This window comes from Empidonax traillii, unplaced genomic scaffold, assembly GCF_003031625.1.
Source record: "Empidonax traillii isolate 1590-97213 ecotype Southwest subspecies unplaced genomic scaffold, ASM303162v1 scaffold16:size2589160, whole genome shotgun sequence".
Classification (NCBI taxonomy): Eukaryota; Metazoa; Chordata; class Aves; order Passeriformes; family Tyrannidae; genus Empidonax; species Empidonax traillii.
In genome coordinates, this window is record NW_020955209.1 from 1,644,982 (window position 1) to 1,669,720 (window position 24,739).

Here is a 24,739-nt window from a genome sequence, read left to right on the forward strand (position 1 = left end):
AAAAAAAAAAAGTAAAAAAATAAAAGCTAGAACATTTTTCTGAATCTTTTCAACAATTCCCCAGGGATGCTGTAGTTGCTGCACACATGGCAAGTGTAGCATTAAATCATCCATATCATGTTATGAAAAGTCTCGAATGTCTAGAGATATAAGACTTTTGAAATAATTCATGGCAAACTTGCTTACATAATTTTTAAGTCCAGTTATCAGTCAAGACTTCCCTACTTCACTCTTCATTTTGTTACAGCTACATGAAAAGATATGGCATAAATCCATTCCCATTTGGAGGCTGTTTATTTGGTGTATTTATTCCTAGCTACAAAAACTAGACTGCAGTGTTGGGGATTTTGAACCACACTCAAAATAAAGGCATGGACAAACTGAGAATACCTGGTGTATTTCATCACTAGCTGAACTAAGGTATTTGTAAGTGTGGGTTAAGCTTTACGCAGTGAATTTTTTAATAGCTTGTGAAACAGGATTTCGTGCTGAGCTATATGTCATTTTGCCAATTTAGAATGTTGCTGTATAATTCTTAGTTTCATTACCTTACATGTTAATCGCAATGAGGTAGTGAAATTCCTGCTTTTCAGCTACACACGGCACAAAAATGAACTTCAACAATTTGCACGAACTTCTGGATGTGACTTAACAGTATGAGCTACAAATTTTTCAGCTGGTATCTCAAGCTGCAATGACACGGAACACACAGCAAGAAAAGCACATACCATTCAAAACAAAGAAAAAAACTACTACTCACATTTTGGAAGGGAAAGTTCCAAAAGTGTGTTGCCAAAACAGCTACCTCAGCACACCACTGAGAGTTTAATTCTTAACCCTATCTAGAGTACTCTCAGACCAAAGTAACAAATTTATGAATTTAGAGAACACAGAAAACACAGATGTCTCAAAACTGGCATTTCTTTGTTCTAAACTTTCAGCCTGAAGCAGTGAATCCACAGTTCAGCGACGTTATTTGGAGTCGGTGAAGAAAACAGACTTATGAAATTAAATCACTTTCGTAATTGTTAATAAAAATCACACAAATTTAAAGAAATAGATGTGATACTTAAGATGTAGTTCACCCAATACCACGAAGCCAAACAAAATTAAAACTTCAGATCTTTACTTTACACTCATATAAGTTTACACATTTACAATTTAGCTTAATTTTCTCACAGTTTCAAACAGGAAAAAAAGAAAAACAAACAAACAAACAAAACAAACAAACAAACAAACAAAAACACCCACTAAATGAAAATCCCAGTGCTGCTGATACAAAGGTACTGATTCCTTTCTGGTTTTGGGACTGGTCCTAAAACTGTTTGGACTCTTAAGTTACTGAAGACTGCACAACACCCAGCAGATGTTGAGTGTTGAACTTCAGTTAAGATTTATAGCAGGTGACTCCCACTGCTGCTACAAGCATTTTTGGCTTGTCCTCCTTTGTTCTACCCCCAATTCCTTTACCTCCTCCCTAGCAGCACAGAATGTAAACACAAAAGCAAGTTACTAAGAGTTAAAAAGTTTCTACTCAGCCAAACTGTGATTCCTGTCCACTTTAGCCTGAGGCAAACTCAGGATAATTAGAATCAGGTTAACCTGCAATAAGAAAAGGTCAATCTACATTGCATTATTTTGCATTTGCTTTGGGCCATGTGAATGCACATTATTCAGCGTTCATCTTAGGAGCACTAACCTCACTGCTCACCCCTTATAAACAATTCCGGTTTTAAGGCTCAATCACATGTTGAGACAATGTACAATTACAGCACACTACCATTGGCAGTACAATGGGCATAACCTGAAAATTTAGCACGTGGTTTTGTTTTTCTGGTCCTTTAAAAAAGGTCAGTATTGTGCCGTTAAATACACTAAAACCACGGAAGGAATTTACAGAATTTTCACTCTATGGGCCAATTGGAGTCTGCTTAACATATGCCCCGTTCTTCTCATGTAGTGTTTGAATTAACTTTGCTGTTGGATTGGCTACAATAATGACACTGTTTTTGTAAATTTAGATTACCATTTCAAGGGAGATATTCCTACAATCTGCACCCAAACGAACATCGAAATTAATTACATGACAGCTTGGAAAGATCCAGTTCTTACAGAGAACATCCTTCAACTCTACCAGATCCAAATGTCCATTTTATAAGTATTTTAATCTCCATGGATCCATACGCATCTTTGGAGGTCCCAAGATAAGCATAGTAGTCCGCAACCAGGAAAATCTCCTTTGCTCCTGGTCAGAGCTCTTCATTTTTTAGCTTTTGGAAAGCTGTTCCAGAAACCTTTTGAACAATATGCAACTGTTGAACAGCGGGAGGTGCTACAGAAAGAAGCAAAGAAAGGAGGAGAGGGAAAAAAAGTGAAGAGTAAAAGGTGTCCTAAGGGAGTTGATTCCTTCTCTCAAATGACATATCTTTTCACAAAAATGCAGAAAAACATCATCCCATCAGGCCACAGTTCTGCAGTACAGGGCTCTTTAAGGGTTCTAAACAAAGTAAGAGGAAATGGAAGCGCCTTAATTTACATTTTAACAAGGAATCCACATAGAGAAAAGACAAAAAAAAGAAAGATGAGACCAAAACCCAGAACTCAAAAGTTTTCACAGTGTAGGTAGTCTCTCCCACAACCATGAAAAGAAGAATAATTTTTTTTGGTCAAATTATCTAGCGAGTTTTAAAGAAAAAAAAGCTCTTATCTTCCTCTATGTTCCTGCTTTCGAATAAAGACATCAAAATGTTGACTATTCAAGCTGCTACATAAGCATTCAAATGTATGCATTTTTTTTAAAAGTCACTTCATTCACTGCAATCCGAGCACAGCACAGAACAAGTAATGACTACACAAGTATAGCTCACTTTCCAAATATGTAATTGGTCCTAATAATATCTACAGCAACCCTCTGAATTTCTCGGAGATTGCCCAGTAGGGTCATACCTTTAACTGACGTGATGTGACAGACATTCAGCACGATGCATGACGACTTAACTACACCATTCTCAGGGTGAACAGGAACTCATTGTTGCACTCTTGCAGGCTGCACTGAAAACCTTCCCCACTGTGTCTTTGTGAAGGAACAATCATGTCAGTTAAAACTGAGAGGACCAACTTTGGCATCTGCTTTTACACTCATGCTAACCTCGCTTTCGGTGCGCACACATTCATAAGCAAATTCTTTTTGAAGAAAATAATTCAAATTAGAGAAGAATTTGGGCCAAAAGTACATATGTTTTCATTACAAGAGCTTGCCTAATGAAATTATTCTCTTTTCCACAAGTTCTTGGAAATAAATTGAGAGAGAATTTATATACATATATGTTCAGCTAAAGAACAGTAAAGAACAATACATATACCCTTAAAAAATGAAACACCTTCTGCTATGCCCAAACTGCTCTACTGATCTCAAACTGTTTATGATTCCCGCTTATTCTAATAAGCAATAGCAAATAAATACTGACTGTTTTAGACTTTTAAAGTATTTGAATGGACTTTTTTAAATGAAGCAGAACTTATGTCACATACTACAACCTGCTGTTTGAGACCATTCTTTATCCCTGCATGCTTTCTAAACACCAATAACATTCTGAACAGGGATGGAATCAAAATAAACAGGACATGAGTGACAAGGAGAGTCAGCATTATCTTGTAGATTAAAATACTACTGTCACAAATAATGGATTGATGCTTCCTTCTGTGTGGAAACATCACAGATGCTCAGATGAGCAGACACTCGCCTTTCAAATGCAAAGTCTGACAAAGTGCCCAATGGCAACATTCCTGTGATTTGTTCATTTAGCATCAGCACCATTTCCACACATCCTTGCTTTATGATAACGCCTTTTCTATATCAGAAGTTTGCTTTCATATTTTATTAGTCATGAAAAAAAGGACAGAATAAAAACCATTCCTTGGAGAACTCAAGGCCAGGAGTCTACTATTTTAACATGCATCTTAAAGAGTGTGCACAAAACAGCTAAGATTTCTATTTGTTTACTTTCTTCTGGTGGCTCTTAGGAGCAAGAACTCACTTCAGAACTTCAGTTTTAGTCTGGCTCAAGTAAAAGAACTGATTCAGAATTGCAAAATTCTTAGAATTCTAAAACACAGGCTAATCAGGCCAGAGAGGTATAGTTTTTCAATATCACACACATAATAGTTCTACTACAGATTTTTCTTCTTTTTTTTTTTTTTTTTAACAAGCAAAAGCTTATTTAGTAAGAAGGACCTCACCAAGTAAGGCCTTTGCCTCTTCCTATCCCTGGTCCTGCAACAGTACTTTTTTCTGACTTTCATCGTGAGGGCAGCATCATGTGTAAAAGATGCTCTTTCAGTGCTAAAGGCACTTTTCTAACCCAGCTTCTGTTGTGCAAGCCTTGGTGCCCCTCCTCTGGTGGTGCATATATTTGGGGAAAAAAATCTGCTCTCCTTTTTTAAGAGAAAGATTAAGATCTCAATTCAGATTCTCACAAGACCAACCCCCGTGTGCCTGACTTACTATCATATGCTTGATCTCCAAAAGTCCTTGATGGACTTCTGGTATTTCCCTCACATAGTCTCTTCTCTACATTGATCCAAAGACTCATTCAAATAAAGTGACTACTGAACTTCAGAGACTCAGCAGCGATGCCTGTAGACCTGAAACACTGTCAGCATGCATCACTCACTTCCCTCCTGCATAGTTCCTCAAAAAGACATCCATCAAACTTACTTTAGTAACACAGCACAGGATGCCACAGCTGGCGCTTTCTGAAGTATTCATTTCCCTACGCTCATTACAAAGGCTGTCCACAGCAACAAGCTCTTATACAGATATTGACACAGTGAAAACTAACTCCTGATGGACACACTGTGTGGATGATGCCTCTGTTCCCAAGTCCATGAGACTCCAAAAATTTACATGATTAATTTACATGATTAACTTTCTATTACAACAGATACCAGAAAATTACCAATGTAGGCTTAAGAGGTCCTTGGGCGCAAAGGGACCTACCTCTCTCTGGTGAGAGACCAGTCCTGGAGAACGTTCTGCTAAATATGATTTTCACTCCAAAAGGGCTCCAGTATGCAAGAAAGGAAAACAAGCAACCACAGCTTTCTCTCTGCAGCTTCTTGCAGCCCCTTACACATGCTGAACCCCAAACAGCAAGCACTCTGAATATTAAGGACAGATACCTTAGCTTGCTGTTTTGCAGAAAGTCAACATAGAAAGAAAGATTAGATTCACCCTGTGCCAGCCAGCGCTGCCGACATGACACACAACAAGACCCTAAACCAGCCAGAGCTTCAGAGGAACTGCAGGCTTTGTGCCCAGGAGTATCACATTACAATAGTCAGGAGAAAAGTGATGAATAGGTAGGTAATTGAGGTCAGGTCGGCCTCTGACAAGGCAGAGTTTCCACGTCAGCGTCAGCGAGAGGCAAGAGAAAACATTCTTTGTGAATGCTCATCTCTTGCAGAGCAGATGGGGGAACGCTCCCGACAGAGCCACATGCCAAACAGCAGGTCTGTACAGCAACTTCATAGGGCTTAGCAATTTTCTAGATACCATCACCAGTGTCACCTCCATCTTACCCATATTTGGTTTCAGCTTTCACTCCCTCTTTCCCAAAACCCCTTTTTTCATTCTTTCTGGTTGTTACTTATGTCCTTTCATGTATACATCATTTGTCTACTGCCATCACACGTGTCTACAGTCAGCTTGCTGACTGGTCTCTGGAGAGAAGAATTCCTTTCTAATACAACAAAAACAAACGTGGCAGGAGAGCTGCAGATCTAAATCATTATTTCTGATAGGTACCTTAGCATAAATGCCTACAGAAGGAATATTAGGAAAATATTTAGGGTCCAATCCTCCTCCCTGAGGACTCAGCTTTCAAAAAGGAAGCACAGCCGAAGGGCCAGTTATCCTAGAAATGGTTCCCAGTGGATGTATGTTTTTACATAATTGATGTTTCTTTCAAGAAGTGTAAAGAAAGCAAGCTTGGTTAAGCCACCTGCTAGTGCAGAAGCAGAAAACAAAATGTGTGGAAAAACCTCATGACATGGTGTATTCCCAACAAACCTAATGCTGCTCACAAGCTGAAAACAAAGTGACACATGCATTGTTATGTAATTTAGCATGACAAAGAAATTGCATTTTCTCAGGTTTTGTTGGAGGTGACATTTTCTTGTTTTCTCATAAAACTGTCACCCAAAGTTCTGTTCCCCTACTTACCCTGCCTGTTTCAGTGGCAATCCTGCAGATGGCACTAGGGAACAAGAAATTTCTTTTATATTTTTCTTGTCGGAGGCCTTTTACACCGCATTAATTTCCTCCTCATTGAATTGTACTCTGTAGAAGTCATGTTTTAATCATCTTGATTATTTAAAACCTATAAAATTCACCCTGTCCTCTTGCTGCACCTTTTAACTCTTCTCAGAAATTTCAGGAAAAAAAAAAATCTTTTTTCAACAAATATTAGGCATGTGTAATAGATTATACAAAATACCAAATGGATAACACTAGTAATTTAAATAAAATAACGCATTTTACAGAGGAAACAAAATCTATTATCAACACACAAGGTTGAATAACAAACAAACTCACATAGCAGACAAAAATGTGACTTTAAACTTAGAACGGTGTGACGTTGCTCCTTTGAGACACTCAGAAGCTGAATTCATTCAATTTCATCTTTCATGGTTTATATTCCTATAAAATTTAGAATTCACTGTTTCCATAATCATCTGTGACTTGATGATCTCACAGGAGGCAGCAGACTCATCTGAATTGGAAAGATACTTTCTTCTTGTTCAGTTCACCTTTTTTAGCTAGACAGATGGTACAGCAGTTTCAGAGTTAAGTACCTGACAAACAGCTGGAAGATTTGAAGCATTCCACTTACCCTGCCTGGGAGGGCAGCCATTCTCATCTCAGCTTATCTGAGATTCTTCAGAGAAGGTTTTTAAAAAGACCATTGAAACGCATTGTTACTAAGGCAAATTAAATTTCAGACAACATATAGAGGTGACTCAGCATGACCTTCGCTATCCTTAAAAGGAAAACAGATCTGTAACCTTCTCTTCTTATGGCCAGGACAAAATCAGTTGTTAAAATATTTGAGGCACATTTGACATGTATTCACCTCACAAGGCTAGACAGCCTGTGAAGACAAACACATCCTTTCCTACACTGAGCTCTGTATTAAGATGAAATTATTGTGAAATAGAGCAGGATTGCTCCCACCAGATGCCACTCCCTTACTGCCTCAATCCTGATGTGAAGGGGTAAACAGAGAAAATCCAGACACAAACCTGAATTCATGGCTTGATATCACTCTTCATTGCCTGTTTGTAGAACTACATTCATAAATGAAACCCATGTATATTAATAGTAACAGCAAAGAAGGACAAGTGCAATATGCAAGGCCATCCATCCATATTTTGGAATCAAGGAGAGAAACTGAGAACTGTTAAAGCTTTTTTTCATTTTGGCTAAAGGAGAAACTAGCAGAGAACTAGAGGAACCACATGTGGTGCCACATGGAAGCTCAGCTGCTACTTCAGACACTGTAACAAGAGTGTCTTTACAAATTGCCAACACAAAGAGGGAAGCAGTCACTTCTCCACAACAAGGCAGCCTCACTACAGAACCTAAATATCACGCATTGAAAGAGAGTGAACATTAAAGCACCTCCATATCAGTGAATCAGATCAGCACCACAGAAAACAAACCAAAACCAAAGAAAACACCAGTTTTTCTCTTCTCCTCGACTAAGAAGTTACAGTAGTTCACAGAAAGGCCAGACCCACACCACAGCCAATGTACAGGAGGCACAGGCAAGAGCAGGGAAGAAAAGAGCATCATCTTCCTTCCAGCAGCAATAGCCATCAAACTAACTCAGCTGCTTGGGAAACCACAATCCAAGATCTCTCTGGCCCATCTTGCATCTTCCACCCAACACAATGAGCCTTAAGCCACTTGTTAAAACTATCTTACTGCATCGCTTAGTGGTCGACCAAAATAAGGAGATATCTTTCATGCTTTCTGAAATAACTATGCAATATATCCAGAAAGATTTGTAGTTAATAAAACAATTTATCTACAAGTTTCTCCTGAATCATTACAAAAACAAGTTCACAAAAGTATTAGTCATCATCTTGTAGGTACAAAGACATTTTTTTCCCACCTTAAAATTTTTTCTTCTCAAAAGAGGCAATTAAAATTCAAATAACAATAATATAGCAACGACATATATATCTTATCCCTATATCTGTATTATGCCTATACAGAACAAATGATCCTGATACTAAACCGGGAAAAGAAAAAAAAATTAGTTTGATTTATTTCTGGACTCTAGTGACACAGTGGTCTGACACAAACATCATTTTCCAAAATAATTCTCAGTTTCAGTAAGCTTTCATTTGCTCTCCAGGAAAAGGAAATTCACATATCTTAGGGATTTTCCTGCTCTCTCCCATTTTGCTACAGATTTTTTCCTCTTCCATAGAGCTTTTTTGAACCATAATATTGAGAAGCAAGAATGTAATAACTAAGGCAACAGGAATAAAACTTATCAGGGCCCACTACAGCCAAGAACTTCCCTTGCCAAAGGAAAAGCTTTGCAGAGTTTTAATACCTCTATTCCAGAGATTCAAATTGTAAGAGTTGTTACAAGAGTCGGTGCAAGATTTCAGATGAAGTATTAAATCCCTCAGCAAATCATGAGCCTAAAACTGAAGTTACTTCACTACAGAATAGAAATCTGTTACACTAAATATTTTTAAGCCCCAAGAGATTAGGAAAGCACTTCCTATTCCTGCATAAAAATACATATGCAACATGTCAGTGCTCAGGCATTCGCCTCCTCAAAACCACCATCACTTCCATATTTTTAATTAATAAAGGTTCTTCTTCCCTATAGTTCTACTAGTATATTATTCGCATACCTCTTCAATTAAAAAGAGCCACACCACATTCCTTTACGTATCATATGTTCCCTGAAGATTAGTATTAGGAACACCAAGTATTTCCAGTTTTACTTGACAGGTATGCACCGATACCAAAAAAAGGCTGTCAGACTGTGTATGCACAATGCAGACATGCACTGCAAGACAAATGAAGTTCATGAACTGTTGTCCATAAGGGGAGCTGCTTGTCTGCTGAACTACATCTTTCTGTTGCTTTCAATTTAAAGTGATGAAAAGAGCATACGTGGTGCTTAGCTTTCACAAGCACTACACAGCCAAAAACCTCTTGAAACTACTGCAAGATTCTGGATGCAAACTGGAATCGTATCATGCACTTCTAACAACCTCACTGTGATCAGCCCTCAGCGTGCACACACTCCACCCTGACTCCTCTTTAATCTGACTTCTGTAACATAGACCCCTACTTTTTCCTTCTGAAATCTGTGGGTTTCTTAGCATTCTCGACTCCTCCCTCCCTCCCTCCCTCCCTCCCTCCCTCCCTCACTGTTTCTCTAATAATGTAGTGGTTATGGTTACACTCCAATTCCCCACTTGCTGGGAAATCTGTCAGGACCCTTTTCCTTTGCTTGAAAAGGTACCTTGCCCCTGGCTTGGCACCCTTCATCCAAACTGCCTGGCATTCTTGCATCAAGCAATCAACTGAACCTTACTTTTGCCAAAACTAAGCACCAAACTTCTTTCCCAGGCAACCTTATGCTTTTTCTCTTATTCTGTGTAAAATATTTAAGCTGTTAATCAAATGCAGTATAATTAATTGCAAATTAAAAGAAATGTGTTACTATTAAAAAAAAAAAAACAAAAAAGAACCACAAAACAATGAAATCAAGCACCTTTTCAGCACTTCCATCAGCAAACAGAAGTCTGCATCTAGTGCAATTCAGATCATTTGCCTCAGGCAAGCAAGAACCTCTGCACGGTATGTCATCATTATTTTGTGCTTTAAAAACCATCAGTAAGGCATGCATCCTGAAAATAGCACAGAATATTGTTACCTGGAGATTATTTTCTGCCTCAGTCTAAAAATGTGTTGGGACCACTTGTACATGAAGCAAGAAATAAATCAAGCTGGACGCAACTTTCTTTACACATGAAATAAACAAATACTTTTTTTTTCAGTATCACAGGATGCCAAATAGAAATTCCCATTTACTTAGCATTATGATTTTCAGCATTTCTGTAAATAATGTTGCCACTATTCAACAACCCAAATTGCATTTATATTAATAACTTACAGCTATATTGAATTTGTAATAACCAAAGCAATCATATAATTTGTAGTGAAAAAAAATTAAGCATTTGCCAAATTACCTGCCAGTACTGTTTGAATGGAAGACTTCAAAATAGCTGATGGTAAAAATAAAATTAAAAAAAAAAAAAAAAAAAAAAAAGGCCATGAAAACCAACCCACAACAAAAGTGAAGTATATCAGTTCCACAACATCACGGTCAACTTCCAATCACTTGCAATTGCCCAGATTTAAGTTTTTAATAAACTTTTCAGTTAATATTTCAGCTCTCTCACCCTGGCAAACAGTGGCTCCAGGATAGGGCAATTTTTTTTTTGGCCTCCCCAGGGGGATTTCCACAACTCATGGACTGGGAAGAAGAACGTACACCTGTGTTCTGAACTCAGGGTACCTGGGGTGATATGGTCCTACCAGGCTCTGAATCCACACTCCTAAATGGTGCTGTGCACACCAAGTTGCCACCATCTGCCCAGAAAAAAAGACTTGCCAACAGTCACAGGGGCAGAATGAAGAACCCAGTCTGGGCCTCCTATGCAGAAAGGGTAGCACTCCAACCACTGAGCACTGGGAGAGCACACCAAATCCAACAACTGAATTCATCTAACTCAGCATTCCGCTTTCAAAAGACACAAAAAATGAAAATATAAGAGAAAATTTTAATTACACGATAATTTTGCTCTCTCCCATTGGCTTCAGGCACTGAAATCTGGTATTCTGGAAGATTACTAGGAAACCAAAAATATTAAGACTTAAAAAAAGTATGCAGACAGGGGGATTTTAAAAGAGACTGTTTTAGTGATATCTCTCCCATAAGACACTGTAAGAATGTTCTCACAAAAAAGTCTTTGCTCAAGGCACTTTTTCATCCCTCTTGATTCTGCTCTTCAACTGGCCTCCAAAAGAATTCTTTGAAGTAATTAACACAATTAAAGGCACAGTGATGAAAGCTAACTTAAAAAAAAAAAAAAATTAACGGCTGAACTCTTTACCCTACTTTATTTTATGTATTTTTTACTGTAATTTAAGACACTACAAAATAAATTGCAGCTTGGCTACAATAATCACACATGGGAAAACACAATTTAGGCTTGTTATTCCCCCATTTTCATAAATCAGTCTCGGGCTCAGTTTAAACACATGCCAAATATGACCTACATGTATCACATCTTCAACAAGTAATCATACTCAAGAAGAGGAAAATAAGCATTGGTTCAATCCCTGCAGCCCATAAACCAACGATTAGGTTACCTTTTGTAATTGTATTTGGTTAGATATGTACACAAAAAAATAGTTCAGGCAAAGGGAATATGTACTGAGATCAGGATATGAAACTAACATCAATAAACCTGTCTCTGCATTTTGCCCATTGTCTACTAAATTTTCATATATGCAGTTATCAGTGCCTCATTTAGTTTTACATTAAATTTCTGCGGTCTCCTCAACAACTTCACAAAGCAAAATATTTCAGTGGGTCCTAATCTTTCTCTTCCACAGCAGACAGGAAAATATGTTTCTGGTGATATCTTTTAATTGTCCAAGTTGATCCCTGAAATGCTGGATACAGACCAGAAATCAAAAGCAAAACAGCAGACTTGTTCAACGGAGCAGCCTACAACAGCCCATTAGAGAATTATGCAGCAAATATTATCCTTCTCCACTGCTAACACAGTAAAAGCTCCTCAGGGAACAGCTTAACTCACCTGTAACTTAATTTAAAATTTAAAGATTTAAAGCCTAAAGTAATTAATTAAAATAATCTAGAGCTCTTGTGAAAGAATAATTCATCATTCACAGGGAAGGGAAGAATTTAAAATTATTCGCATCAACAAATGATGATGTTTTTGAGGTAATCTAATGCAAAAGTCAGTTTTTAAATAAAATACATGAGGTATGGAAACACAGTAGAGTATCCACACCATAACCAGCCTGCAGGTTTCTGCCTTTTGTGTCTCAGTGGTAAAAATAAATAAATATTCAATCATTTGTGAATTCATAAAAATCATAAATGGGGAATTTGAAGCTAAAAGAGAGGTAGCTTGCTCTTTCTTCCTCTAACTCTCTAGAGCCAGACCAGCTCTGAAATGTTTATTAAACACTCAAATGAGGAAAGGATTTCCCATTCTTGATACAGAAGTGTAAAAATATCTCCAAATTATTCACAATAGGCCAGGGTTAAACATATATAAGGTTTGAGCATCTGCCGTCTTTAATAATACATATTTGGAATTAGGAAAAAAATAAAACTTCCACTTCATTGCTCCTTGAAGTGGTGGGGGGTTTTTTGGTTGGTTGTTTGGGGGTTTTTTAAATGTGAAGCATACAACTACACTCTCAGAAATTAGTAACACCATTCAGAGGTTTCATATGTTTGCATTCCACTCTATAGCATGGCAACATTAATTCTTATGCCGATTTAAAGCATTAATACGTCTACAATCTTCTTCAACATATTTTCTTGCTTTCCTAATATTTATAAGAAGGTCTTATCTTTGTTTGTCTCCAGACTGAATGCACAGCTTACAGATTTTTAAAGTAAAGATACTATTTTATACAACATCAGAGACTTTTGCTGTTGAATTTCTCTGGGAAAAAAAAAAAAAAGATTGAAAAGTGTTTTATGAGGGTTAGTGACAGTTAGTTGGTAAGCATCTAAGTTATTCATGAGCTTAAACAGATTTTCTTCACAACCTCAGGACAGTGGTTCTTCCTCTCAATAACACTATGGTTCCTTGTCTACCACTCCATTTACCATAGCCAAAGAAAATCAGGATGAAGGCTTAAATGGCAGATTTCCTAAGGCAAACTGGTGTGTACATGCTTCCCAAACTGCTCAGTAAATAAAACTTGTTTACACAGAGCTCCACCACATGACAACATGAAAACAACTTTCAATATTTAATACCTACATGTACATCAAGGTAATCTGAAGCAGTGGTACCACCCAGGGACAATATATTAATCCAGACTTGATATTTCTAGGAAGTCACCCAGCAATTACAACAGAAGAAGGAATGAGAATGGAACAATTCTAGTTCTGAAGACACCTCAACTTCTAGTTGCAATGCATGTTTAATTCTTAACAGTTACTTGAAAAAGTTTCATTAATAAAATAATATTAATAAAAATTTTATAAATTAATATCACTTAATATTAATATAATATAAATAATATAATCTAAATTAAAAATTAACTATTACGAAGATATATCTGAAATAACACTGGAGACTGAAAATGAGATCTGCCAAACCCTAAAATCAAAGCCCTCAAATGAAAACATATTCCAAGGAGCTAACTGCAAGCACTAATCTAACAAAGAACTACACCTGTGCAAGCAGCGCAAGACAGCCCAGGCCATTTCTGTGTCCACGCTTTGAATCCGACACAGAGCTGTGCTGCCACTTACACGCACACAGTTATTAGACTGTGGCCTTATAATAGACCTGCACAGCTCCAGCTGGCACTCGGGTAGGAAGTGAGCCTGGCTCACCCCCAAGGAGCGGCTCCTCCAGGCTCAGAGTCCTGTGCACACTCAAGGTAGGAGAGAGATGCACAAACACCCACTGCTGTTGCTCTGGGAAGCATTGAGGTGTCATGCTGCAGGATGGCATCCACCAACAATGCTATTTTCCATTAATTAGAAAAAACAAACAAAAAAAAAACCTCTTGAAGTTTCATTCTTAATGTTTTGCACTAAAACTTAATTATTCCCTGCTAAAAAACTCAGAAAGGTACAAAGGAACTCAAAGTCTTAAAAGCAGAAAAGCAATCAAGAAGGTGAATATTCAGTTAGTACTTTATCTGAAAATAAATTCAAAACAGGAAAAATTAACTTCAGCTCTTTCAAAGTGTCACAGGAACAAGGATGGCCAAAAACATATAACCTCATGCATCGCCTTGAATGAGCACTATGTGTTAGGACATACACTCTGGTCCCATTCCTCCCCAAAAATCCACAGGCAGCAATGTGATCTCAAGTGATTCACAAACAAACAAGCAAGGACATGTTTCTGTTGCTATAACATAACACTACTTTTTTTTCCCCCTCTGATGTAATTTTTATAACATTATTTTGGAATCTGACTATTTTAAAACTTGGTTGCTATGACACATTACAGTCATTATATGGATTCATTCCCTACTTTCCAACTGGCAAGACTATTTGTTTCAGTTTTATGAAGTTATATTATGGACAAAAGACACATAAAATATACTGTAAATTCTAAGAGTAGAAACTCCTTTAATGCCTTCCATTCCTTAAATAAATGTGTATTGGAAGAAGGGTTGCCCTAAAGGTCTCTGTACTTCAAGTTTTCTGAGCCTCATTTCTGAAAGGGATATTTTCACATTATTACTTCTACTGAGAGATGTCATCTGATTTCTTCCAGAGCCTGTCAATGACTCCATACCATCTAAATTTACAAATAATCAGTAGATGACAAATTCTTCCCATAGACAATAAAACATGGAGTACAAACCCTTCCCTGTTATTTCTGGCTTTAACAACCAGGGATAAAGAACATATGGTTAATTGATCTCCAGGCTCTTTAACACTTCAGCTTCACCTCCACAAGGCAACACAGGTTTGGGGAAGACGTGATTTCCTGTAGAATAATTTTCAATTACTGAAATATAGTCGTACCAGACAGATCACATTCAGAATTCAACTTCTAAAAGAATGATCCAAATATGAAATTCATAATGTAGCATTAAGATCACTGAAATCTTTTTAAAATATGCACACAGTATACCTTCATCTTCACAAGCCACATTAAATAGAAAGCAGTTGAGAATCAGAGACTGGAAGGTTACAGAGGTAAAAACCTTACTCTGTATAAAAAAACATGCACACTGAAATATAAAGGAACCTTTAGTTTCTAGTCTGTGAGAACATATGACTTTCCATAATAGCAAAACACGGTGGCTCTGTAATGTTCAGTCTCAAAGTTTAACACTAATTTAACAGAAACAAAAAACATCTTTAGGGAAAAAAAAAACATGTATGCTAGCACAGTCACTTTTCAAATCAGTAAAAGAGACAATTTTTCCTCTTGAGGCTTTACTTGCGTATTCGGTCTAACAGTTATTTCATTAAGCTCTTAACAAGTTGAACTTTCTGTAAACTTTGAATAAAAGCACTCTTATCAAATCAACTAATTATGGTGCTTCTATACTGGTTAATCATTCAGATGACAACCAGACACAAAGTAAGTTGGCACAGACCATGACCCTCAAATTGCCTTAATCGGAACTATGTATTTGCAGGATGGGTCTCCACAAGTACATTCTGTTACAGACCCAGACCTACCTTGTGACTAAAATACTGAATTTGTCTTTCTTTCTTTTTTTTTTTTACCTTTTTAAGGTTAAATATGTAAGCTATTTCAAGGACCACAACATACATATAGAGTCAACCCTTTGATTATGATTATTTTGTGAAGTGTGCTGAAAAGGCAGTTCATGAAAAAGATACCTGTCATTCCAACAAGTTTGCATAATAAGTGTGAAGGTCTAGAAAAGAAATAATTATTATATTAATATAATTAGGGAGAATGATTTTTTCTTTAAAGAGTTCAAATTCTACAAAATGAATTAATTTTGCACATTTAGTGACAGCTAGCAAGTCAATCAATTCATGTTTATAGGATCATTTAACTAACAAGTAATCAAAAATAATTTCCACTTAATTTTGAAGAAAGCTCCTTCTAAAGGCAGTACTTTTTGAAACAAATTTGGAGTAAAGGCTAAAGTGTTTGCTTGTTCATATTTTTACCTAGAAAAATAAACCTGAATCAGTAGTTCCTAGATGTATGACTCCTTTTCCTAGCTGGGAAGAAGAGGGGAATGAAACAAACTAGATGTAACAAACTATAACAAACAAACTATAAACTTTTATTTAATTAAGAAACAGAGGATTACCTGTAGGACTTTGTTTTTCCCTAATGGAAATTAGGGAATTTCCATTCCCTAAAATGGAAGAGCAGCCATGAAGAACCAACTAGTGCTGTTTTGAAGAAAAGAACTGGGGGAATGAGAAGGCAAATAGGAACAACCATCACTAGTAATTTAGGGGAAAAGAAATGAGAAAGATGAACGCACACAAGCTAGAGCCCCTGAAGTTTCTTTAGTAATAGCTGATCATTGAAGAAAAGATGCCTGTGGCTCACCTGAAGAACCTCCAGCAGGCTGAAGAAGCCCTAGAGTTCTCAATTAAGTAACATATTGAGGCAAATTTCTAAGCCTCATCTTATCATTATAAGTAAAGCCTAGGTAGTTCACAGCATATGTTTGATAAAAGCTCACACATATAATGAGTCTCACCAATTTCCCCATATGATCAGTTTTTCTTTCCTTAAATGAAATTCTGTTGTACAGCAAGAAAGAAAGAAAAAAAAAAATAATCTAAAGTGATTGTCAATGCCAGACAATTGGCAGGGACAATTCAAGGACAGTAAAGCAGCTGCTACAGATTTTAAACTTATTTTTTGTAATAGATCGGATTTTTAAATTCATAGTGTTCCTTTATAGTCTGTCAGGTTTGTCTCTAGCAGTACTTCCTTTAGGGCAAGCACTGCAGACAGTCTGCCTACCCTGAGGGAAACTAAGACACTCAGATGTGGGGTAAAGGAAAGATATTAATAATTTAAGACAGTGGTCTGCCACCCCTAGGAGAAAGCAATAGTGTAAGTATGGAAACATCTAACTGCCGAGCTTACATTTCCCCTTGGTGAGCTTTGTATTTTCCTCAATAGATTAGGAAGTGCTATAGAGGATACAGTGTTACCCATAGTCTTTGGAGGAGCTCTGGAAATGCTCCTGGTTAACTGGATCTCCTGCCAGGTCTCACTGCCAGGACTTCCAAAGCAAGGAAAGAAGTCAACTGGGAGGCGGCATCAACAGAAGAGGCAGCAGAGCAGGAAAACATCTTGAGCAGGGGAAAACAGTATTTGCAAGCTACAAAATATAGACCTTAGAAAGAGAAAAATCTCTAGGAAAAGTATTTTTTCCCCCTTATTCTTGTAAGGCAAAGAAGTAAACTTATCATAGCCAAATAGAAGACACATTGAGTGAAAGTCACTTCCAGTAACCCAAATATTAATTTTGGTTAATCTTTGACATTGGTTCTCATTTGCACTTTATAGAAAGGCATGTTTGGCAACTCTTTTCTGTGTTACAGAGGGAATTACTTTGAAACTATTTCCACCTATTCAGTATTCTTTTCCTGCGCAGAGCAAACATTGACCTGATAGTTATTCACTAGAACATTAAACTCGGTATTCAATATTCTCATGCATTACAAATCAATTGTACTTGAAAGCAGGAAAGACCAGATGTGAACTTCAAAAATTATCTTCATTATAGTCTACTGCAAGCCCAAAGTAAAGCAAAGTTTTCTCTAGGTGTAGTATACTACATCCGTTCAAGACCGACAGGCACTTGGATCTGTTCATTGTACGTTCAGTTTCTCCGTCACATGCTTGAAATCCAAGCTTAAGAAATTCCACTTTCACTAATCACACCAAGTTGTACATGAAATTCTGCTGAAATCTTCAGATTCATATTCCCTATAAAAAAATACCATAGCTTACCAACATCAAGACACCATACTAGTTTTCACCATAAATAATTCCATCAGAAAATCCCAAACAGAATCATCACCTACTGAATACACTTTGCTTACAAAGACCACCCTACATGCTGAGATAATACATTCTTCATAAGCACAGAAGCCTGGATTCAACACAGATATTTAAATGAGAATCACTGCAAAGATATTTAAATGAGAATCATCAAAAAAAAGCAATTATTCAAATGCAAGAAAATTTAATTTGCAGCCTAGCTTTTGCACATCCATACTGCAGATTTGCTACTTGATCCTACTTTGCTCACAGCGGCAAAATATTCAGCAGAAAATTGTACCATACAATGAAACATCCTCTACATAAAATCTTCCACACAAATACCAAAAATGAATGACAAGAACTCAGCACCACTAGGGGTGAAAACTGGCTGCTTAATCATCAGTTCAGCCTCTCTCAACATTTGTAGTAAACCCAGGCATGACAACAACTGCCTGTACCTCTTAAGCTAGGGTTTACTAATAGCGGGGGAGGGAAGAGGAAGGAGTCTTTGAGAGTAAAAGCACAAAACTTGAGTAAATACTCCTTTTAAATATATCTATTCACATGCATACGCACAACTGGCTAATATGTTTTACCTTCAACAGCGAGATTACCACTGCCAAACCCAACAAACTATAATGTATAAAATAACAAAAACCAAGACAGCAAGGTCCCATAAACATGAACTGTGAACCTCAAGCCCAAGTGTACAAATTTTGGTTCAACTGTTCAAAAGAGCAGTAATAACTGACAGATATGAATGTAAAGTTGTTGGTGGAGAAAACTAATATATATATATATATATATATATATATATATATATACACACATATTGGTGAAACTTACTCAAAAAGAGAAACAAAAAACAAAATTTGGAAAAAAGAACAAACAGCACACACCTATTCATCCCATTCTACCTTACTACAGCATTAAGGAAGAGTGTAAGTTCCAAAAATGGATTGTCTCTTCCTCTCAACTGTACAAGACAGCATTAAGTGGTGTATGAGACAGTATTAAGAGCCACACTGAAAGCCACAGGTACAAGGAATAATATGGAAGTAATCAAAAGGAAGTTCCAGTCTATATATGAACCTGCAATGGTTTAACTTCTTCCATGTCTTTTTACCTTCCAAAGTTAACTTTTGCACAATAGCTCTTTGTGAGTTCATTCAGTCAAAATACACAATAAACTGTTTTTTGTTTCTAATAAGGTTTTACTTGATTTTGAGTATGGTAATAGAAATCCCTAGGGAGTACCAACACTTACAAAAGAAGTAACATGAAGGTTTTTGAAATTACTACTCAAGTCTGTCACAACTGACTGGGAAATATTCACAAAACCCAACTTAGCTAAGAGGGACCAGCCTTTCCTGAAGGACAAAGATTTCTTGATGAGGTGAGTCAAAGCAAGAATTCAACTCCGGTGCTTCAATCAACTGGAGCTTTCCTGAAAACACCTCTGATTCCATCAGCTATACAAAATACTTCAGGAAAAAGTCTTCCTAGATAAAGCTAGGCTTCCCATAACCATCAGTATTTTAGCAATTTTGCAAGTAGTAGCAAACACACCAAGAAGGAAAAACATTTCTGCATTTCTAACATCCCTTCTAAGACTTTCTGCAGAAGTGCCAGCTGTGGCTTCCATGAAGTTCAACAGATCTCTGCAGCAAACGTAGGAAATTACACAACTGCAATATCATAGATGACTTCATGGGCATTCTGATCACAATCTGTGACGGTTTGGACTTGGCTCTCTGCCAAATGCCCGAAAGTTACGACAGCAGCCCCCTTTCCCCCTCCTTTCTTCCCTTAAGTTAAAGGAAAAAGAAACTATAAAAATTAAAGAACCCAAAGTCAAGCTGCTTATATAAAAATATATCTATATTTACGTAAATTTCAATTATGTACAGTTAAGATGCTATATACACAGTAAAAGGGGGTCCACCCCCTGAAGGGATAGGGAAAGGGGAAAAAAGGGGACGAAAGGGAATAAAAGGGACACCGAACAGGTATACTAGATCAAACTATACTAATAACTAACAAAACAGATCTCACCACGTCCTTTAGAACAGCAGGATCGGCAGTCACAGCCAGCACTCTCCAAACCCCCACGTGGTAGGACGGTGGACTCTGCAGGCCTCAGCCTTAGATAAGCGAGACCAACGCAGGGATCCACTGTTCCCAAACCTCGCCGGAAGAGAAGAGAGTGAGGTCTCTAATCTCCGACTTATTTATACTCTGGTTTACGTAAAAATTGTATGGAATACTGGGTACTTGGCTACTTCCTTGGTTACAAACTGGTCACCAGGAAGGCCTAGACTAAAACCATCACACAATCATAAAAATCACACCCTCTACCACAAAAATATTTTTTACAAAGTGTTAAAGCAGGCTGAAAATATAATAAAATTTAGTGAATGCAAATGTGTTTTAACTTCTAATCTGGCAAGTGCAGGAGAGGGACTTTATGACTACAGGCCCATTACAGATTAGGCAACTCAGTAAAAAGGTTGTAGTAAATTTTAGTAGTTCTAAGTTGGCCAGACCCTCTGCTTGTCACTTTGAGTGTCCGGCTGCCTGCTGTTTCCAGAGAAAGGTACCTCATTAGCCACTGCCAAGTAAACAGACACTATCGCTTTTCTAGCCCAGAAAAAAAATGAATTAACATTTGAAACAAGTTGCTAAAAAGCTACTCGTAGTCAATCACAGCACCTACAATTATATAAAAAAAGGACAGCTTTAAGGTCACCGTTCTTCTAAGGCAAAATACAAACCGGTAGTAACAATTCCAATAACAATAGGCTGGAGCAAATCCCTAGGTCCACTCTGAAAACAGTCACCCACATAGGGACTGAGATGCACACCACACCTGAAGTTACAAGACCTGTTACTGAACTAAGCCATTTCAAGCTGGCAAAGAAACAGAACTACCAGGGAACCAATATTATCAGACATTTTAAACAAAAAGCACGTAATCTTGAAGGTCCTCTGTATCGCATCTTATGTGCTTAAAATGGGTAGAGATCTACACTGAGCGGGCTTCAACAGAACAAAACCTGGTCTAGCCAGTCTTTTTATTTCTGTAATAATCCAGGAAAACTATAACTAAGTCTACTTGAGCATTTATCACCAACAAACAATTCTGACAGAACTAAAATATAATCATTCCTCCCGCAGGCTAATGAGAGAATGGCTGGAGCTAAATGGTATCCCATAATAATTTTACGTGTATGAAGTGTTCCATTTCATTTAGTGATATTATAAAAGTGATGCATTGGCCATAACATTTACTGTTTACAATCTGCAGCAAGCTATACCCTTCTCAAGGGAGATTAAGTAATCAAGAAAACACTATTCACACTATGTATTGGAGAAAAGTAGATCACTGTGCCAATTACAGACTCTTTCCTATACTAAGAAGGATGTAGCTAGCCTAGATAGCGAGGAAAGAGAAGACCGGAGATCTGTTTGCTTCTCAACTGAAAAGCGGGTCATACGTTCACACACTGAAAAAGTTTCCCTTTAGTCCAGCAATGCCTGAAGAGAAAAGAAAAAAAAAAAAAAAGCTAGTTTTGAGTAGCTGCTGAAGACACTTCATTATAGTGAAAGAAATCTTAAAGCTCTGAAAAACCATACAGTGACTCACAGGACTACAAACGGAAAGATCCAGAAGTAGTCAGATTGTAATTTTGTTTCCAGAGTATCCATTAGAGGCAAATATTTTAATGATAGCATTTCTTTAGAGTATTCTTTGTTAATATTGCTTATGCACCATTTTCCACTCAAAGATCACAGTGATCAATACAGGCTGTAATGAATGAAGTGTAACATCTCCAGAAAACAGATGCTACATTATTCATTTCACAGATAAGTAAATGTAAGTATGAAAAATTAAGTGACTTGCTCTAGTCAGAGAGCCAAAAGCACAGCTGTGAATCTAATCCAGATAGTCCAGCTTCCAATGATCCATTAACCACTAGACATTAGCCTTTCTAAACCAAAATTTAACCTTTCCCTCACATTTCACCCTCTTTCTAACAAGTCTGGCAAAGCTAGTACTAAGGATGTTCACTTCATGTGGCTGACTTTTAAAAAACCAAAATCTTAGAAATAAAAAAACCCCAAGCAAACAAACAAAAAACCAACCCACAAAACAAAACAAAACAACCTTTACTTCACTGCATGAATTACAGAACTCCCAAATCCTTCTGTAGGGCTCAGTGACCCATCTCTGCCCTCCCAAGAGCAGACTCAGCAATAGCTCACAGGTTTAAAGCTGCTGGTCGGGCGCAGGCTCGGTCAGAGGTATCAAGGTCACACATCATCCCAGCACAACACCTGCTGCAGTCCTGATTCACGGCAGGCACCTATACCCAGGAGCTGCCACTGCCGCATCCAAACAAGAGGAAGAAATGGATGGGATCATCAGAGAAACCTACACTGGCCCAACAGCTGTTTCTCCACATGGCCCGTCTCACATGGACAGCTACTTACCTTTCGGCTGCCTTCTTCGAGGCTCTCAGCACAGACATCGCATTGCAACAGCCTGGTGACCTAAAGCCCAGCAAAACTGTAAAATCACTCATCAACACTCCTGTTGCACCAAAGGCTTTCAATGTGGTGCCAATTACGACTTATGTTGTCTCAGATCAGAACCTACTCCATGCAGGTAAGCATTGGTAGAAAACCCTCTGCTTTAGGAAATCCCTAATGGTCTCAGGAAAACTTCAAAGGCTGGCAAAGCCTTTAAGCAGGAAGGGAGGGTAGACACAAAACCACTGATGACAAAATGCCACCAGTCAAAGAAGGTTAAGGAAAATTAATACTGTTTAGACATGACAGCAAGCAATCACAATTTGATTGTCACCACTTATAACCTCAAAAACAAATTAGTAGAAACTTGAGAACAGCTCGTGCAATTAATCAATTTTACAGCACGTATTTTTCAGAAGTTTCACAAATACCAAAATCTCCCTAAGTGTTGGAGTACATATCAGATATATACAGTATTTACTCACAGTCTTAAAGAATAGATTTGCAGGATGTATCAATCACTTGAGTATTTTAAAAAGAAAAATCACCAAATATTTCAGATATCCATGCTTTAAAACGTTTGTCTGAACACACAACAGGAAACCTATGTTACTTTTTAAGCATAAGTAATGAGTGGGAGATTTAAAAGTACTGAAAAAATTCTAGTTTTGAAAAATCAAGACCCGTTTCCTAAATTGCTATGGTAAGTCAGAGGATAGATCTCAGACCCAAAACTAAAATCACTCACATTTTCATTCAAACATACAATATTTAAATTTCAGAAATAAGTTATCAAGATTCTTAAGAAAGAACAAGGTCAAATTTCACCTTATTGCAAAATCACACCATAAAACAAGGTGAATGAGGTACCATTTGTGCATTGCTATCAGTGCACTAAAACTTGTCATCAGAACATTACCTGTTCTCACAATACAAAGGTCAAGCCATTGGAAACGCCTCTGCATCGAAACCTTTGGCAATACCAGTGCAGCAAACAAGAACATCCAAAGTAAGGGTACAGGGTTTCAGTTTTATGTGAGAAAATAGCTTTTGTTTCCAACATGACAGATCAGGTTAGTCAATAGTGAACTCTGAAACATACACGAATTTTAAAAATGAAATTTAAAAATGAATGGCTTTAATCCTGCTGACCCTGGGCATGACTATATTCCTTCCTACCAGTGTCCCATGAGCCACAGGCTTACAGAATTAAGCCTGAAGTAGCCCACTTAAAATAACAAAAAAACTCCTACCAACAAACTCTTTTATCATAGTTCCATCACAAAACTTCCCACCATTCCCCAAAATACTGCATTTAAATTTAATTCAGAAATAAACCAACAACTACCACACATTGAACAGACAATCTAAAGATAACACTGAAGTTCCACTTTAGGACTGCAGGTCTCTATGATACTTCTCTGACTGTGGTAGAAACTTAAGAGCCCAAATACACTGTGCTTCGATCCTCCTGTTCCCTTCATTCCATCAACTGACCTTACAAAGACGGAAAAACATCTTCCTCTTGTCCCTCCTCTTTATCATAACATCACAACCTCCATTTTTAAACAATTCAACAAAATCCCCTCCACTAGCATTTTCTAAAGTCAGGGGTTTTTCCATTTTTATTGACAAGTTGATTTGTTTCTTCCAGAAAAGTCTACTTAAATATATAAATCACCCTTCCTGAAAACCATGTTTCTTTAAAAAAGCTATGTTCGTCCCCTGTACTCATTTTGTTCACTCAAGACAACCAGATTTAGAGACAAAGAGCTTGGAAAACAAATCTTGGTTTTGTATCATTACACCATGATTGTGGAGTTGCTAAGGACCACTACACAGCTACAATTTCTGTTCTTTAAAAGAAAAGCAGAACATCTGTTTTAAACAAATGCTTATTTTTGTCTTACACCTGTTCAAAAATACTGTGCATACTGCACCTGGACTCTATTAATCTTGCTATAATTGCAGGTACAGCAAACACAGTTCTATCAAACCAAAAATAAAAAAATAAAAAAAAAATAAAATTAAAAAAAAACCACCAAAACACTCCAATCCACAACCAAAAAGCCCTTGAAAAATTGCACTTTTTTCTCTTCATTTTGGTAAGCTTCTGGAGTTTTACTGTATATAAAAAAAACCCAAAACACTGACAATCAGTTCTTGTTTTACAGTCGAAGAAAACACTGCTCAACAATACTCATTTCTGCTTATTGGCAAGAATGCAAGTCTTCCATTACTTTGCCTTAAAAACTGAAAGAGTAGATAAACAGCTTAACAACCCTAAAATTCTCAACAACGTAAAAAAACTCGCACGTCCCAGCTGGATATTCCAAAACAGACAATGTTTCCTCCAATGATT

At 37.3% G+C, this 24,739-nt stretch overlaps 1 protein-coding gene across 1 annotated transcript in view; it reads right to left on the reverse strand.

Moving 5' to 3' along the window:
- The window catches only part of PDSS2 (decaprenyl diphosphate synthase subunit 2), a 112,647-nt gene that overhangs the window by 87,085 nt on the left and 823 nt on the right, over window positions 1-24,739 (reverse strand). The gene's annotated exons all lie outside the window — the stretch shown is intronic.